The following is an 18,392-nucleotide window of genomic DNA, read 5'->3' on the forward strand; positions in this document are numbered from 1 at the left end:
TTGTTTTGAAATATTTAAACTCAACTACTCGATTTAGAGACACATTTTAAATAAAAAATGATACTCAATATTTAATATTATCATAACCTGTATAATAATACTCGTATATGTTATGATAATACTAATGCAGATATCGTGCTAATTGTTTCTAGTTTATTATAACTAACAAAACCAGAGCAAATTTTTATTTTATTTAAATCTTCAAATGCTACTACTAGCTTTCGAGACACATTTCTAGTTAACATATTCTAAAAGATAATCGTATATGTTGTGATAATACTAATGCAGGTACCGAGCTCAATTGTTTCTACAATAGCTTATCAAGCCTGTAGCTAAAGCGGTATGAAACCACAGAGCAAATTAATTTTCAAAATATATGTCAATGTAAAGGATTCCGAGCTCTTCGTGCCCAAGGGCGTAAGCTGAAGCTCCTTTTTCCTAATTCGAGAGTCTACCGTTGTCAGCTTCTAATTTCCCCCTCCTCCCCCATCCGACATCCTACACCCGTTATTTTACAAGTTTTGTCAGCCCATTCAATACATTCTAGAACAAAATGGGTGCTATTGCTTCGTTGGGAGCCGTATCGTAAAATGATATAAACTATGTGGCGTAAGGTAATTAAAATCTGTCTGCAAAATCAAAATGTCTTGGGGCGTTTCAATTCGTGCAGACGATTACATGCAAATATATATAAATATATATATATATATATATATATATATATATATATATATATATATATATATATATAAATATATATATATATATATATATATATATATATATATATATATATATATATATATATATATATATATATATATATATATATATATATATATATATATATATATATATATATATATATATATATATATATATATATATGTAAAAAATCATATGTTTGAATACTTATGAAGTATATAGATTTTCTCAATTTCACTAATATTAAATAAGCGGGGTGAAATAGTTTTTTCTGTTATTTTTTTCTTATTTACCATATACGAGGAAACGTCGGATGTCCTCCCGAGGTTACGACGCTAACTCTGAGTGAGAGTTTCTGGGCTCGAACCCACTCTTCCGCAAATTGGATACCTATTTTTCATAAAGAGCCGCTTACTCTTACGAATAATAGAATATTATTGTAAATTTTCACCTTTTCTTTTAAAAATAAATAAATCTTTCATTGCGCAAATGCGTAATGAGATCGCACAATTTCGAATTGTTTCCTTGATCAACATGTTTACCAATTAACTAGTTAATTTACTCGTAAATTTAAATGACAACATTTTGTAAATAACGTGAAACGGTTTTATTTTTATTAATCCGAATTTTCCAATTTATATTCATTTCCACCTCAATTGGTTCCACCCTCTCTCCTGGAGTCACCCTCCTCCCTCCTTCATCTCATCGAGCTTTGTGTCAGAAAACATTTGTGTATTGTAAAACTCAGTCTTCAGAACAACCGTAGTTAGTACTTGTGTTACGATTTTTTTAAACATTTAAACAAAGAATACCTCCGCCGCGCCCCAAGCCCTTCCCTCTGTTTTTATTACTCCATTCACTTCTCTTGTTTGATTATTTGCAAGAGATGAATAACCTTGAATGAAAAATAAAACAATGCCTCTTGTTTTATCAGCGAGAATACCTACCACCTGGGTATTGAAAAAATACATCTACATCTGCAGGAACAAGTAGAAAACAAACAGCTTTTCTCTTTAAACAATGATTTTTATTTGCAAAATACCAACCATTCATTTTTTTAACCTTTGAATTCAGAAACGAAAAACAAGTCTTAAAAGTTGTGTTAAAAAAAATTATAATCAAAATAAAGAATGCCTTCAAATTTTTAGGAATATTTTGCTTCCCTCGGGTCGTTTTCGTTTTTATTCCCATTTCGAGACGTATTTTAAAAAATACGCTTTGTATTCTGAACAAATAATACACCAACTATTTTAGTATTCATTCATAATTTAGACCAATAATTTAACTATTTCAAAAATCATTCATAAATTTTATCAATAAAAAAAATCTTTAATTTTTTTTTGCGAGTTTTGAACCCTAATACAACTTCAATAACTCTCATTAAACATATGAATAAATTACTTTAAGATGTGACACAATCTACTATGTATTTGATTGCAGAAATTTAACAGTTTTATAATTTATGCAGTGATCTAATCAAAACTATATTACCAACTTCAAGCATAAGTGAACTATTAAAATGCGTTTTACTTTTCTATAATTTTTCTGACGTAGCCAATCATTGTGTTAACGAGGGTAGACTTGAACTACAGATTTCATAACCAACGAGTATGTTAAAAGTATGAGGCTAAATTACTTAAACAACTGCTTTGCACAAAAATGGGGTGTGCGTGTTCTTTTTTCCACACGATCAATAGTTTCACATATCGATCGCTTTACAGTAGAAGATCGTAAACGTAGCAACGTCGTCATGCCCAAGGAAGTACGAATATATATCACTCGTGATAAAGCAAAACATCGTTGCCAATATTAAAAAAAAGAACAGGGGAGTAAGACAGTTGCATTTAAAATATAAAAATGTGTAAAAATACTAGTTTTGACAATATCTACATAAAATATAGTTAAGTGGATTATATGTATTTTATTCTACATAGCGTTATATATTTTAATAAACACACACATTATATATATATATATATATGTATATATATTTGAGTGGTAGTGTTTTTCAATTGCTTGCACAATCAAGCAAAATTTTATTAAAAATGTTATACTTTGTAAGAATCTTTATGATATTCTTTTTTATTTTATGTAAAAACTTACATATAGCATACTATATATGACTAGACAAATATGAGATGTCCACGACAATGTCGCGCGATAAGGGGATAGAAAAAAATTTTGACAGCTCTAACAATGCATAAGGCCGACAAGGTAGTTCACCCTGCCACTCTCGTCCATGGTAGCCGCAATAGCCACCAATATCCGGGATACTTTGTTAACAAATACGTGAGCTGTAGCGCTCTGCCATTGCTGCTAAACGCTTGCCTCTGGTATCGTGACCACGGCCTGAGACTTTTTTCTTGATGGATTGTAACAGCGACTAGTGCACTGAGTTGGGGCTTCGACCCGAGCATACAAAAATCTGCCAATCGGTTACTAAAACTACCGTCCACTACCAGTATATCCGCGTCATAGATTAAGAGTAAATAAGTGTGAAAGGATGTTCTCACAACTTGTATATGTAAATGTTCTGTTGATAGATCCCGTAGAGTTTGTTCAGAATACATCAGTAATTAATATTTACCCATCATCTGAAATGAGTGTCGTTTTGTATTTCAAAGCGTTTAAATATTTAATATAGGCAAATCATTCCTTTCTCCTTTCTTAGCCTCAAAAATTAATGAGGTACCGTATCGAATCAACGCGGTATTAGCTTAATCTTTAATCGTATGAAGACATGGTGATAGGTTTTACCCCTCAGATTCTTGGGGTCTAAGAGTAGAATATCTTTATTGGAATTCAGATAATAAGTTTCAAAAGCTATGGGGAATGACATTTATGCCAAAGAAGATAATAAATGTAGGAAGAACAGTAGATACAATTACTTACATAAAAGAAAATTAGTAAAGCAGCAATGACTACGACGCTCAGGGTCCATACCCGTACTCGTACAAACTTGAGTAAGATAATTTATAGGTGATCAAGTCAGGACTTGTGCACCCGAGGACTGGGAGATCATTTGAAAAATGAAATGAAATAAATATACAGAGTTAGAATTCACTACATTCACACATTAGAGAGCCACTCACAGACACACACAGACGATTACTTAGTAATTAATCCGACGTTTGATGTGCCGACTTGGGTTTAATAGTCTCTCCCAACCGCCAATTACCATAAAAGCTATTTCACAGTAAAGCTATGAAAATGGAGATTCGCACTGGAAAATTACTCTTAAACCTTTATGTTATCTACACAATTTTATCTGAGATCATTTGGCATATTGACTCAAATAAGCATCGTTGATTTCTCTATACACGCGTTGACTTCTCATGGAAAAAGAAATGTTAAATGCTGTGTCGATTTTTTCCGCTTTCTAACTCGGGCGATGATTTTTCTTAAATAAATATTAATCTGTTATCAAACGTCGATTTTTTAATAGCACGGTACGATGACTACATATATGTATATATATAAATCTATGTATATATATAAATATATGTATATATATATATATATATATATATATATATATATATATATATATATATATATGTATGTATATGTATATATTTATATATAATAAATAAAATAATAAAAACCCTTATCCGCACCCCAATGGTGCATAGGGCACTGCGTCATATAAACGCAGAGTTATCTTGATCGTTTTACATATGAAGGAAAGATGATCAGCCCTCCGCTTCAGGTACCAGTCCAGGGTAGTATTGAATAAATATTAGTGAAAAAATCACTTATATTTATTTTACCCCCCTTGGGAATCGAACCCGGGACCTCCAGAACGGTAGCTGAGCGTGCTGACCATTACACTACGGAGGCGGACATAAATATATTTATATATATATATATATATATATATATATATATATATATATATAACACATTATATATATATATATATATATATATATATATATATATATATATATATATATATATATATATATATATATATATATATATATATATATATATATATATATATATATATATATATAACACACACAAAGATGAAAATTATGCTACCATTGCTATGAAGCAATCTCTTTCAACCAACCAAAAACAGACTACTGCTACTGGTCAGAATTTGAACCTTAAAAGCATATCAGTAATCTCCTACATTCCGAGATTCTTCATTTAAGTATCAATATTACATGACAATGTTTATTTTAAAAGCGCATAACTGATCACCTCTTCCTAATGTAATTGGCCATCAAGTTAAAACCGTGTCGATCCGATGCATTGCTCTATGCACCATTTGGGTGCGAGCAGGGGTTATATAAAAGCAAAATACTAGCAGATCTTTATCTGTAAGTAACACCAATATATCACCATTCTAACATAATCTTTATCTGTGTCTAACACCAATGTGGAACTTTACTCGTTCTAGCATATCTTTTTCTGTAACATCAATATGGTGGGAAAACAAACAAATTATAGGGAATGAGAGCCAAACTCTTAAGCAGTCTTGTTATATTTCAAAATATTTCAACAAAAATGAAATAACCATTAGTGTTTTAATTTTACTTGGTTTAAAATGAAGATAAATATATTTTGTATTTTCATATGCACTCAGTAAATACACGCTAATTTCCCATTTTATACGAACCCTAAGTCTTTTTATACACGCCATATTCGTATTATCGAAATGAGCTTCCGCGGATAACAAGAGTACCTAATACTTAATTTTTTTATGATTTATTGGAATTCAGGACTGGTTGTGTCATATGAATTTCACTCAATTAGAGGAAAAGCTAAATTTTATTTCCGAATCAATTTGTAAGTTATGAAAAAATATGCAGGTGTACAATATATAATATACATACGTTTACTAGCTTAGACTAAATCTAATAAATATATTTATATTTTAAATACCATCACACCACTTTCCCGTAGATATATACTTTTCCATACATACTCGCCAATTAAGATAACTTTTACGTAACGTTTCGACTTGAGCACTTTCAAGTAGGTACCTATCAATACGATTTTTTTTAAATACTTAATCGTACCAAGTTTGCGACCCTCTTCTGCTCTTATTTACGATTACAATTTTCTTAGGATGGAAAGACAGGTAAAGATATAGAAAGGAGAGTGATTGCCGAGAACAGAGTGAATGGTGCACTTTAATAAACAAAGCTACATCGTTTGTTTACATCGGAATTCCTATTAATAATTATACAATCAGCTCATTTTACATTACAAAAGCACTATTTTTTTTCACCATTTGTTAAACGACATATTAAAAAAAAATTATAATAACTTGCCAGGTAAGCGTCATATATTTTTTTTAAAGTGAAGAGTCAATGTGACCTAAAAATTTATTTTAAAAACATTGACCGGGGATCGATATTTTTTTCCACCAAAGCAAGCCAGTATTGGTATTATTTTGGACTGTGATCAACAAAATAGTCATTCAGTATTGTGAAATATAAATTAGAATCCTAAAATATGAATATTTGAAAAATTGGCACTTAAAAAAAATTGATCTATGACGTAGATGTTCAGGAAATTCATAAAAGTGGAAATATCTCGAAAACTAAGACAATTATAACGGGGTCATATTTTCATTTTTTGGTGAGTCATAAGCTGGCCCAACCCCTTTAAAAGGAATAACTTGGATTATGGGACACCGTATATACTTGTTTGTGTGTGTGTGTGTGTGTATGTGCGTGCGTGCATGTACTCATATTATATTGAATGAAGATTGGAAAGAGCATTGGCAGAAAGTTTTTACGCGAACATATTTCTTCAATTTTATTTACGCTTTTCCGCCTTCAATATGCACGACATCCGAATTATATGAATTGGCGCCCATTCAATATCCGAAATTTAAATTTTGAAGCGGTGCCAATGAGAGAAATGTGCTATTTTGACTCCGGCTGTCATGACGGCATCTCTTTCGACAGGCGGCTCATTCTGTAGAACCTATTATTTCATGCTTAGAGAATAAAACAAGTGCAAAATAGATCAGATATTTCTTGTTAGGAGCCTGAAAGTGCATGTACGAGAAATGACGTGATTATCTTGTTTTAAAGAAGATAAACATTTTTATGCTTTTTTTTCAGAACCATTTATTTATTTCGAAGAAAAACATTTTTTTTCAATACAAAACGGTGATTTAAGAAAAAAAACAATTGCGTCAAATGTTACCTGGGTTTGAAGATAATTTTGTTGAGATTTATGACACATAAATTGGGCCTTAAATTATACTTTCAAAAATTTTGGATGTTCGGGAATTTGTTGGGTGTAATGTTTACCATTCTGGCCATTTTTTAATAAATGTATTCCTTTGATTTTTTTATATTTCTAATCATGGTGAACCGCTGCCATACGTTAGTTGGAACTGTCATTTCTTCTTCTTCTTCTTGGTGTAGGCCATGTGGCCTGTTTTTAAGAGGGATGTCTAGATCAGCTATAGATCCATCTCTTTGGTAGTCTCCCCGGGAGTCGTCTACCATGGGATTGGCCGCACCGTATGATGTGGAGGAGTCTGGATGGTTCTACTCACCTCACATGCGCGTACCATTGTCTCGTTCGTTGCCTTCCCCACCTTACGACATCTTCGATCTCGCAAATTTACCTGATCCTGGCTTTTCTTATTCTTTCTCGAAAACTCTGATATGCTTCTTAGAGTCTTCATTTCTGACACTCTAAGTGCGTTTTTTGTATTTATGAATTACCTAACGTCCAAGTGACTCTGAAATCTATCTGCGGCTTATGCAATACCGCTTATCATGACCCTACCCAGGCTTCAGCCTTTGAAGTTTCATAGCCTATGCCTACTCGTGAGTGGATTTACTCTTTAAGTTTAAAGTTACTATAATTTCATGTAATTCGTGAGTGAAAATTCTAGGCAAAAACACTCGCTGTGTTTTTTGTACCAACGGTGTCCGCTCTACTTTCGATCCCATGCGTCACGATGAGTCGGACACAAGTTTTGTAAATCTTGATTTTGCTGCCGATCTTCATCTCAGGATTTTCTCGTACTATTTATTTATCGTCATTTCTTGTACAACAATTTATTCATGCATTCCAAACTTTATTTCTCATTCGAGATATTTTCGCAAACACAAAATATGAATAGTACATTATGCACGCCGGTTCGTCTAACCTACAAACCTAGATAAGCTTACTACGCTCACAGCCCTCCCTTACGTCGCCAGACGCAGTGGTGCCATATTATGGCGGGTGGATGGAAAACCTGTCCGAATGAAACCGAGTCAGCGGACTACGGTACGGGAGCAGGACGAGGGGGGCGCGGGGGGCGCGGGGTACACGAGACGGGTGAACTAACCTACCGACGCGACCCCAACGCACGCGCAGACCAATATGCATTGTAAACACGTACACAAACCGATCAAGCCTTTATTAGGTAGCTACATTAAATAAAGTTTGTGAAATTTTAATATTTCTCGCCTTTTACGTTACTTATAGCATTTTTTTTCTTTTAACCCTTATCCGCACCCAATGGTGCATAGGGCACTGTATCGTAACGATGCAGTGTTATCCTGATCTTTAATTGCATGAAGGCAAGGTAATCAGCCCTGCGCTTCTTGTACCAGTCCAGGGTGATTTTAAATAAATATTAGAGTGAAAATCACCCATATTTATTTTGACCCTCCTGGGAATCAAACCCAGGATCTCCAGCACGGTAGCCAAACACTCTGACCACTACAGAGGTGGACACAGGTGGTATTGCATATTTTAGTTTAAATAAAAACCTTAGTCGGATTTCTTTAAATACTTCATTTCATTAATTTATTTATTTTAAACATATTACATACGTAAGTTGCGTATGTAATATTCCCGATGAGTAATTTCCATTACTTATTTCGGAACACGGGATTAAGGTTCACAAGACTGAAAAACAAATAAGAAAATACAAAGCAAAATGTAACACATAAAGCAATAAAAGGTACAGTAAATAGGCACATAAAAAACATAAGGTAAGAAGCATGTTTAAAGGAAAAAAAATCAGAAAATATAACTAATCACTAACATTCATTTTGGATCCCTGACTGGGTTCTATTTTATGCATGCAGACAGATGGTTAATTTGGGTAAAGGCAATATATTGCAATATATTACCTACCTAATATTTGAAAATCTACATCTAATAACCTATTCAAATACTAAATTCCAAAGTCCAGATTGTTGTTACATCAAGTAAGATAATTATTATTTCAGACAAAGAAATAACAAAAATCATAATAATGAAAATACACATTGAATCCTTTCAAAGTGCATTCGCATCTTATTTTTTTCTAAATCCAGGTAACATTTTATGTAATTGATTTGTTTTATTACAACACCGTTTTTACATTGAAAAATAGGTTTTTCATCGAAATAATTGTATGATTTTGAAAAGAAAAGAGTCATTAAAAAGTAAGGAGTTAAAAAAAAAATTCTAAATTTCTATGTTTCTAAAAAACCGAAAAAAAAACAATTAACATTTTTTTTAAATAGGGCGTCAACAGACATGTGACCTCTCTTGTGAATGAATTCTGTGTTAGCGAATATCCCCATGAATGCGATAAGTTTAATTTAAAGTGTAACGTGAGAATATACCATAAAATAATAACTTTATAGTTTTTTCCACATTTATTTTATTTTACCAGATACAGAGTTTTGTCGTTACCGGCATCATCAGACTGGTGAAAATCCAGACAAAATTGTTTTAAACACAACAAGGCACAGGTTGAAAACTATGATTTTATTTAATCTTTCTAACAAAATCAATTTAAATTTAATGAATTGAAATAGCGTATTATAATAATAATTACATACAAATTACGGTTAGTTTCTTAAGTGTTATTTTATATATTTTTGTGATAGAAATAGATTTTTGTATTTTTATTTTGTACGTAATTAATAGTTAGATTTGGCATTTATTAAATTGGCGTCATTATTATTCAAGTTATATACGTTTGCATTATCAAAAATAACGTATGCTTATTACGCTTAACACTATTTCAAATAATTATTTGTAACTAAACTGTAAATACACCTACTGCATTGTTTCATATTGTTTTTAAAACAAGTAAAATAATTACTCTTTACAATTTCTAAACTTTTAATTAAATCTAGCATGATAGTGGGTTCAATCCCAGCCCTATAATTAGTTCAGGAAATTTTGAGCCTGAAGTTCATTGTTATATTATTCAATAAGGGCTTTTACTATAACAATATAAAATAATAAAGCTTCTCTAAGTGTTAAGTAAAATAATTGGATTAAAGCGCCAACCAAATTTAATATTTATTTAATTAAGCGTTCGCCATTCATCAACCTTTTTTATGAAATTATACCACGTTTTTAAGTGTTTTTATGGGTACCATTACTGCCAGTATTCTCCATTTCCAGTTACATATTGAATACTAAATATGTTAAATATTTCCATGCAATTTCTTTCTTCTACTATGTCCAGTCTCTTATTTCGGACAATGAAAGTATTAACGCATTAATAGATTTAAATTATCCACTGACACTTCGTGATGGAATTGCATTTTTAATTTATTATTAGATTAAAACCAATATTTTAAGCTTTTCCACTTTTTTTTTTTTTTTGGAAAAGCTAAAAATATTGGTTTTAATCTAATAATATATTAACGTATTAAGTATTGACAACCTTTTGTCATTTACTCCATTTATGTTTTATGTTAGCTCAACCTTAGCTTTTTGGTATTTATTTAATATTCTTATTATATAAGATATTGCACGACTTCTCCTGTCTTCCATCATGATTTACTAGCAATTAAATTATCAGCACAATAACATAAGAAACAAATTGGAGAATGACTTAGTCATTTTGTCTAACCATGGTCGATTAACATTTACAAGTACCTGTACCTGACTGATAGTCCAATAATGTTTGCTTATCGTTTTCCAAAATTGTATTGTTTTATCATTGGCGTAAATTTTAAGCCCTCGTGCCTTTATGGTACAACATTCCTCCGATATAAAACGTCACCATTACTTCATACATTTTTGTTATTCTACATATTAACTATATTATTACTTTGACGATCATTTTCTACTATATATTTCTTAGTTCATTTTCAACTCAATGAATACTTCGCAAATCCTCTCAAGTGGTCAAGTTCCCTCTATATATTTCAATACATACACCTTTTTAAGAAAAAATAAGTTTCTAAATTAGTATTTTTTGTTGTTGTTATTGTAAATTTTAATTTTAAAACCTGCGTTAGTTTACATTTCGAAACAGACAAAACGTATAAAAGTCTTAAATGCGTAATAATCATTAATTATTAAAGACCTTGACATTTTTTTTAAACAACTAAGTGAGGTAATATTTCGGCTAATCAATAGTTAATAGCTATGTAGTTACTTGAGGGGTTTGGGGAAGTGGAATATTAAAAAGTCAATTGGTAATTATTACTCTCCCGTTCCGTTATTACTTGCAAGAAAGCCCACTTTCTTCCATTCAAAAACAAACAATACTGATTTTAATATTCAGTCCCCTGCGGTATTCAGAATATATATAAGATATCCGTCTTTAACCTCCATATCTAATAACAAATCTCCAAACTCTTCCCTCTTCATCCTCAATTACTTACTTTAGTACTACTTATATTACGTTTTTATATTTGTTTATTTTCACCAAAATAAATACAAATGTACGAGTATAATCGTATATAGTATGAACCCTTTTTTTAAAATCGTAATAAATAAAACAAATTAATGTATATTTTGTATATTCAAAGCATTGTTAAGATTGTGGGTATGGTAATATAATATATATTATATAGTATGTGAACTTAATCCAGGATTCGGACCTTGCATACAAATAAAAAGAGTCTGTGGTTAATAAAAGTTTTCCTCATTTCAACATAGATGGCTGTTGTGAACTCACATGTACTTGATCGCGAGATTTATCAATATATCTGAGAATTCCAAAAATATGAGTAGTGTTGTTGTCAATCCTGGGTAGAATTGGTGAATGTCAATCGCATGTAAAGTGATCATTTGACTAGCCTATGACAGTTCGTAAGCTCTGTAAATGTTCAGACATCCATACTCTTCTTTATGTTTGTTGATATATTAAAAAATATGTACTTGAATTATATTTGTTTTATGAATTTATTTATTTTTGCTTATCGACTAAGTTTATTTGTTTTATATTGCCACGGAACACCAAATAATATTATGTAAACGTACCCTTCCGTGTTACGACGAACACTTTCCGTTGACGTCATCACTTTTGTGACTATTCAGGGTTGTTGCCCCATTTCCTCGGTAAGACCAACCCCTTCGTGTGACCTCACAGCCACGTGACTACCCCTCGAGTATCGTCATTCCTTCCCACCTTTTCAACACGAAAATGTTGTGCTTTGTTAGCTATAACACCTATGCAAATATATTAAATATATGTATGTACATTACGTTGAAACAATCGTATGGCGTTTATTTAGGTGAGCATGTTCCATGGATTAAACGTGAATACGAATATACATATTTTTCTACTATTAATCCTATTACGAAATCTGAAGATTTAAAAATTTAATTTACTATTTAAATGACTGGTTTAATAATAAATTTGTCCGCCTCCTTAGTATAATGGTCAGCACGCTTGGCTACCATACTGGAGGTCCCGAATTCGATACCCAGTGGGGGGTCAAATAAATATAAGTGATTTTTTTACTCTAATATTTTTTCTTAATTTTCCCCTTTACTGGTACCTAAAGCGAAGAGCTGATCATCGTTCTTTCATGTGTTGATGATCTAGATGACACTGAGTTTTTATGATGCCCTGTCCATTGTCAATGCACCATTGGGTGCGGATGAGGGTTCGAAGAAGAATTTGAATGAAAACTTTTTTTTATGATTTATTATGCTGAATAAATATTATTAATCTTTAAAATATTGTTAATCTAAACCATGGAAATATTTCAAAATCGTACTACTTTTCAACTCTTATTTTCTTTGAACATTAATTAAATTTTTAACATTGCCGCTTATATTTTTTCTGTAGCTTTTAAGATGTTAAAAAAATTAATGACAAGTAATGCGATACCAGAACTTGTTTGGTATTCGGTAATTCCTCAGAGAGATTTGTGAAACCCGATATTTATTTAAATTTTGAAATCAAAACTTTAATACCAAAGAATTGTACAGTTTCTTTAATATGTTTCAGAAAATTAAACAGAACTGCAATCATCTTGTCGAAACTCTATAGCAAGTCTTACTTAATCATAATCCTGAAACTTTGGGTAATTACAATTTTAGTTACCCCGTCGTTTCTTGTTAATTAAGAAATTCCTCTCCAATTTGGAAGGGAAGCGCTTCTTTAGAATTTTCGGCATTAACAATAGATTTTTAAATCCATTGCTTATGCTTAAAATTAATTGAGTTGAAGTATTGATTATACCATATTTATGTTGGGAATTCCCGTTTTCTAGAGATTTTGGGCCGCGGCACTGCGGTAGCGGAGATTTTCAGTATGGCATCAATATATTTTTTTATTAATAACGTATATTGTAAAAACGTCTATGTATTCATTTTCCATTCATTCATTTTCTTTCTAGATCAAAGAACGAATTTCTTCATCACATGATAAATTAACCTTTTCTGATGACTTTTTGATTAAATTAAACACTTGAATAATCCACTGAATTGAGTTTTATTTTGATATTACGACTAGTTTCGAAAACGACAATTGTTTTCATCTTCTGGTACAAATTAAAACAATTAAAGTTTTAATTTGTACCAGAAGATGAAAACAATTGTCGTTTTCGAAACTAGTCGTAATATCAAAATAAAACTCAATTCAGTGGATTATTCAAGTGTTTAATTTAATCAAAATAATCATGTCATTCCACAAAGTTAATGCCGAATCAATAAATAATATTTTCTGATGACCTTCAAGAAACGTCTGAATTATTTGAATCTCTCCTCGAACCCTAACTATCCATTATATCTATCTAACATTTCTTGGATTCTCTCTCCCACTCCCCTCAACTCAATTCTACTTGTCTATACCTTCTTTGTTTTCATCAATTTACTGTATATGGGTTATTTATCTGTTGTATTTATCTTGAGATACTCTCTGTCTCTCGCCATTAATCTTTATTTTTCCTAATTTTTTTGGAAGTTTCACTTCTTTTACTTACTTGTACAATGCTGCTGATGTAATTTTTGTTATTTGTAAAATCATAAATAAGTAAATGAATAAATGATGTGAAGAAGTGATTGTAAAATTCGTATTGATTATCAATAAAAACGGTTCAATTTATCTTCTATTATAAATAACCATAAAATAAAAATAACTTTTTTTCTCAAAGTCTATGTACTTTAAAACAAAGGCTTTTTTCATTTTTCTTTCATACTCCATTTAAATTATCTCGCAGTTTTCTGTTACAGGGAATGTTTAATCTGAAACCGTCATTTAAAATGCGGATGAAAAAATTCTCTCCATACAAACTCTGTAAAACGAAAGTAGAATGTAATCATCCTTCGAAATTATTTTAAACGATTCTAAATTTAATTTTCATTCTCGTGGGACGTAACGGTATAATGAAGGATTCTCCTAATTTAGAAAATGATTAAAAGGCGAGAGCAGATACGCTTCTTACCTTTAAATAGCAGAACAGAGCAATGCAAATCATTTTATGCCAGTGACCAGTTAAATATCCTTAATAAATATATTTGTGATATTCCAATTCGAATATGTTATGGGAGGTTGAGAAATTAAGTTAAGGGGGGTTTTGAAACTTACATCCTCAAACGTACGTCACATCTACATATAGCATAAACATTACAACGCATCGTTTTTTTTTGATTCTGTGTCACTATTGTGTAATATGCCGATTACAATACCGGATAGATGCGGACTGTGCCAACAACTGTGCGGTAGCTCTTTCGTCTTACCAGTAACTTAAACGTACCTCTATCAGTTTAAATTTAACTCTTAACCATTCAATTAATTACTGCAGCTATACGCCGGATTCTTGATAAATCTTGATAAATCTTGAATGTTCCACGCCGACGCGCGACATCATTATTCGAGTACGTCACGCTACTCAAGAAATAAAATCATTTACAATTCCACACATACGATATAATAAATCAATGTTGTTTTTTTAATTGTATGCTACAAAACTATTTTGTATAAGTATATAGTTAACATATCTTCGTTGTAACATACTAAGTTACAGAATTGTATTTTATGATTAAACGTAAAATATAAAAATACTCAATTTAAAGAAATCGTAGAAACATAAAAATATAATAATAGGTGAAATAAAAGTATCTGCGGTTTTTTGCCACTAGATGATGTTGATGCCCATATATCAGGAAACACTCACCTGATTCTTTAAAATAAACATGTGCCTAAAAGGGGACATTTTTTGCCACTAGATGATGTTGATGCCCATATATCAGGAAACACTCACCTGATTCTTTAAAATAAACATGTGCCTAAAAGGGAACATTTTTTGCCACTAGATGATGTTGATGCCCATATATCAGGAAACACTCACCTGATTCTTTAAAATAAACATGTGCCTAAAAGGGGACATTTTTTGCCACTAGATGATGTTGATGCCCATATATCAGGAAACACTCACCTGATTCTTTAAAATAAACATGTGCCTAAAAGGGGACATTTTTTGAAGAAGAAAAAAATCCAATTCATTGCTTTTGTAAAAAGATATATTGATTAGAAAATGAATTAAATGTCTGAAAAAATACGGTATGTGATGCTTTTTTACTATAAAAAAGGTAAAAATGTTGCAAAAATTGCCGAAATTTTGTGAAGTGTACGGTGATAATGTATTGAGTAAGCGAAGGACCCAGGAGTTATTTGCTCTATCACATTCCTGAAATTTCGATGTCAAGGATGCATCTCTTCTGGTCGGCTAGTCATAGAAAAAGTCGACGATTTTTTTTTAAACTGGTGGAGCAAGTCTATCAAGAAATAGCAGAGACACTAAACATCAACCACATGGCAGAAATCATTTAAAAACAGCAAGTTACAAAAACAAGGGCAATGTTTGGGTGCCACATGAATTAACAACGCCAAGAAATTTATCGACCGAATTACCACTAGTGAAATGCTTCTGAAACGCAACGAAATCGAACCATTTTTGAAGCAAATCATTTAAGACCTTAAAAAATGGGTAAAATACGAAAATATCCAATGCATGTGATCATGGTCAAAGGCTGGTGACCCTCCACAAACGACTTCAAAGCCTGAGTTATCGGCAATGTTATGTTGAGTGTTTGGTGGGATTGGAAGAGAGTTGTCCATGTTGTAACCCGGCGAAACCATCAGCCCTGTACTGTGCACAACTTGACCGTTCGAACGAAGTAATCCAGAAAGAACGACCAGAATTGGCCAACACAATAAGAGTTGTGTTCCATCATGACAATGCCCGGCCACACACATATTTGATGACTCTGAATTAATTTATGGTACTTGGTTGGAGAATTTTGATGCATCCACCGTATAGTCCGGATCTTGCACTGTCTGATTACTACACGTTTCGGTCATTTGTAATAATTTCTTCATGGTAAAAAAATGATCGACCGAAGAGCCGCTGAAAATCAATTGGCCAAGTTTTTCGACGATAAACCACAGAAGTTCTATTCCGATGGAATCATGAAGCCACCTGAAAAATTGTAAAAGGTCACAAATAATAGTGGTCAATACGAACTTGATTAAATTCGATTTTCAATAAAGATTTGTTTTTAAAAAATGTACCAAAAAACCGACGAGACATTTTATGTGACCTAATATTACCACAGTAAAATAATGTTTTTTAAAAAAGAAAATAAATTTAACAATAACTTTTTGATGAATTTTATCAGCTTTGAATGAAATAATAGTTTTTAATAGCGTCAAAGCATTGATAGAAACTTTAGAAGAAAAAATCTGTTAAAAAACTCATGTAACTGTTTCACGTTTTTAGCAACCTCATATTTACATTATACTACCTAATGCAGGGGGTAAGAACGGACGCAATATTTTTCTTGTACGAGTTTCCGTAACAATGGCAGACACAAACAGGATTTGAGAGTACGGATATAAATATAATGAAATATACCTACATAATGGAATTTTATGTATCGGAAAGGGTTATACTTCAAAAAATATGCTATTGCTCTTGTAAAATTGTCAACAACAAAATATGTTTTTCAAAACATATTAAGTATGATACGATTTTCATTACGAATTTCGAATGTAATGTGAATTAATGTCAGTATCAAAGTACGTGATTTATTATTAAAAAGGATCGCAACTAACGCATATGTATTCCGTTGTATGTAACAAAATTATCATCAGCTCCCGAAAGCAAATATTTCCTGGAGCTCAAAATTGTTTAATCAAATTCGTCGCACAACACATATCACAAATTCAAGTACATCTAAATAAACGCGTTAATAATAAGTTAATTTCTGTAAGAGTTTCAGTACCGCCGCTGACCACGGTATTGCTATGGTGGATGCAATTATGTCGTATAAAGTACCATGTAATTGTATGTAATAATACTGAGTATGGGGGAGATCGGGAGAATGCCGACTCTGGGCAATACCGGGAACCAATCACTGATCTCGAGAAATATGTTTGTACGGCAGGTACAATAGTTTTCACTACACGTAATTCAGTTTATATATATATATATATATATATATATATATATATATATATATATATATATATATATATATATATATATATATATATATATATATATATGTATATAGATTTATATTATCCACTGACACTTCGTGATGGAATTGCATTTTTAATTTATTATTAGATTAAAACCAATATTTTTAGCTTTTCCACTTTTTTATTTGACCAGCGACCGGGTTTCGTCGTTACCGACATCATCAGACCAGTCTGATGATGTCGGTAACGACGAAACCCGGTCGCTGGTCAAATAAAAAAGTGGAAAAGCTAAAAATATTGGTTTTAATCTAATAATAAATTATATATATATATATATATATATATATATATATATATATATATATATTTATATTTAGCACAAAATACCTAATCAATTGATGAATTAATTAACACCATTTCAAATTGCTCACAAAAATATGAAATAATCTTATTTTTCAACGTTAAATTTCTTAGGTAGAACATAACATTTTTAAGTCGAATTCCAAGAAAAGACCGAATGATATTTGATCATTTGCTTTTCAGGTGATGGTCATTCCCTCGATCATCCTTACGTGTGGGCATGTAGGACGAAACGCCGTCCGCCACTTGACATGTAATTGGATCAAGTCGCTCAGGATTACAAGCATCCTTCAAAATTATTTCTATAACAATTTACAATCGTAAAAGTTTGCATATTACCGACAATTGAGATTATTTATTATCAGACACTGATTTTTTTTCTATCTATCGTTTTTTTATTTGAAAAAAGACGCAAGTCTGATCGTCTCAAGGCGTACGCCTTGGCCTTTAGCTAGCTTAATGCTAAATTGTAAATTGAGGTGTGATCAAGTTTCTATTTTCCTTCATAAAAAAAACTACAGAGGTTTCATCTTAAATTGAGACTTCTGTAATTATATTTTAATTCTCTATCTTCCACTGCTCCCATTTACAACTCGCCTCATATATTTTTGTACCTTTCTTTCCTCACTTGTTCGTTCCACACCTCAACACATCTTTCTTTATTCCATCGATA

The 18,392-nt window shown here is 31.5% G+C and overlaps 1 protein-coding gene across 5 annotated transcripts in view; it reads left to right on the forward strand.

The window, feature by feature from the left end:
* Positions 1 to 18,392, forward strand: part of LOC148301885 (3',5'-cyclic-AMP phosphodiesterase-like) — a 272,811-nt gene that overhangs the window by 175,061 nt on the left and 79,358 nt on the right. The window lies entirely within an intron of this gene.

The sequence above is a fragment of the Brachycentrus maculatus genome, unplaced genomic scaffold (genome assembly GCF_059751285.1).
Source record: "Brachycentrus maculatus isolate JH-2025_06_01 unplaced genomic scaffold, ASM5975128v1 h1tg000508l, whole genome shotgun sequence".
Lineage (NCBI taxonomy): Eukaryota > Metazoa > Arthropoda > Insecta > Trichoptera > Brachycentridae > Brachycentrus > Brachycentrus maculatus.